The following is a 2611-nucleotide window of genomic DNA, read 5'->3' on the forward strand; positions in this document are numbered from 1 at the left end:
ATCCTTTTGACTGTCTGGTGTGGGTTGTGCTCTTTGGGGCAAAGTTGTTAAACTGTGAAGATTCCATGGTTGTGTACTGTCCAGGAGAGAAGAGCCACACCAAGCATAATCATTTTTCAAAATATCCTCTATTCTTGTTGACACAGTTCCATATTTTCATTGCCTAATGTACATTCAGCCAAAGACATTGAGGTTGCTGGAGATAGATGTGCTTTCTAGCGTGGACCGAGGACAGGATTAACACCAGGATGACTACCAGACCAACAATCAAGCAGTAAACAATACCCCAAAGAACTACCAACTCAGGCAAACAATCAAACAGTAAATAACAGCTTAATCAAGGAAACATCAAGAAAAAAAAATAACATTCCTACCAACATTGACAGGGCAAGTCACTCATATATAAACAGAAAAACCCCAGTCCCACTAGCACTGATGATGTTCCCTAATTGGTTCATAAAACATTTGCAAGAAAACCACCAAGCTCAGAGAGCACCAAAGATTCCCTAGCAAATGGATGGATGGATGGATGAGAAACCATCTTCCCTCCCAACACCAACAGGGTAAGCCACTGTATATAAACAGAAAGCAAACCCCACTCCCTTCTAGCACTGAGGATATTCCCTAGTTGGGTCATAAAATGTCTTCAAGAAAACAACCAAGCTCAGAGAGCACTAAAAACCCCACTGGGATCCGTGCATGGTCCAGGTCAATTTATACTTCAGAACGGAAGCAGCACCTGGGATGCCTTCCCTCCCAATTCCCACCAGGAAGCAAGTCCTTTGTTTCACCAAACCTCACACTCACTAGCCCTGATGATGTTACCTAGTCGGATAATCAAATATTTGCACACAAACAACCAAGCCTGGAGAGCACTAAGGACTCTACCCTTCAACCCTGAGCTACATACAGTACATCCTCTTCCATTGCTATGCACCTGAGGGCCAACAGATCCTTGATCCTGAAGGAAACTTTCTGTCTTCTTTGTAAGCAGTAACAAAGTTAGAAGTCTTTGGAAACTTCTTCACATCCTGCATCAGACAGAGCGACACCAGGAGAGGGAGCCAAAGACTTAATAAAGTGAAATATCCTTGAGTTTTTAAGCACAGCACAATATCTGTGCAAATTATTCTTATCTGATTTTTATCCTGCCTTTTTAAAATATATATACACAACTCAAGGTGGTGAATATATGTAGTACTCCTTTGACCTACTATTTTCCCCACAATCCAGCCATGAGGTGGATTTGCTGAGAAAGGGTTTGTCTATCTGTCTGTCTGATGCTATCTATCTATCCGTCCCACAAGGGAGTTTTCAAGTGTTCCTTCAGTCCAGCAGAGAAACAACCTGTGGCTACAAGCCAATTAATTCCACAATTTCAATTTTCATGTTTTGACCGTTTCCGTGAGAGCAAATTCTTTGGAAGGAACAAAAATTCCTTTCTACAGAAACAAAAACAAACGCCCTATTGAAATGTCACAAGATTGCAACATCACAACATAAACTGATTGTCAAGGGATCTGGCCTGCACCAACACCAAGCAAGCAGCTCAATCTGGACGTCCCCTGCCTGTCTTGCTTCACGTGCAACCACAGCCGACCCTTTGGAGACCTATAGATGGAGTCCAAGCAGGATGAACAGGGCCTTTGCAGAATACCTTTACTTTATGAAATAGCCAGATTTAAGTCTTGTTGAATTCATGGATAAGGAAAGCTTATGGGAGCTTGTATAATAAAGGTAGGAAAAAATAAAATAAATCTGAAAATATGTCCTGTGGTGCTTTTTTGTGTAAATGAACATGAGATTGAAAAAAATGGAAGTCAATGGACTGTAACAGCCCCAAATGATAGGCTTAGGGTAGGATAATAAAGCCCTGCCTGACGTTTGGTAGGAAGAATCCCAACGGAATTAATCTGTGTCCTTCATCCAGCTGTTCCAAACATTTTTTGGTTTGTTTGCTCTTAAAGCCCTGAATGGGATCTCGGAAAGGACACACTTATGTAGTTCATGTCCTCCTTCATGATTTGTAGCATCTTATCACCTTGCCCCACCATCGATGGGATGAGACATGACCAGCAAAGAGAGACTTTGTGAGAGCTCCTGAAAATGCTATGAATCCCACACTGAAACATAAATGCTAAAAAATAAAATCTTGTTCTCTCCTTTTTTTACATATAGTTCTGGAAACACTAGGTCACGATTTCATGTTTGCTTCAGGCATTTTTAATCCGTGTCTCAACTGACCACGTTCCTCGATCAGCTTCTGTGAGGTCTGCAACATTTGGAGAAGCTTATCTGCTGGTTCTCCAGAACTGCTCTGTGATTTGCAAATGGTCCTGCTCAACAGTTCAGATAGTTTATTATAAACACCATTTAGTCATCATTAATGGTCCTTTTTGTGATGTATTTTTACTGATGCTATTTTAAAGATCACCCAAATAGTTTGCAAATATTTCTTTGTTTGTTGGGAATTGTGTTGAAAGAGTTTAATTTTTCAGTCCAGCTGCTTCTATTGCTGATAGGTTGAGGAGAAGTGCTGGCTGAGGCCAACTGGCCCAGAGTCTTCTCTTCTGGGTTATATCTGGAGGCTTCTGGCAGGGAGAGTGTGCAT

The sequence above is a fragment of the Protobothrops mucrosquamatus genome, unplaced genomic scaffold (assembly GCF_001527695.2).
Source record: "Protobothrops mucrosquamatus isolate PMUCROS unplaced genomic scaffold, P.Mucros_1.0 scaffold115, whole genome shotgun sequence".
In the NCBI taxonomy this organism is placed as follows: domain Eukaryota; kingdom Metazoa; phylum Chordata; class Lepidosauria; order Squamata; family Viperidae; genus Protobothrops; species Protobothrops mucrosquamatus.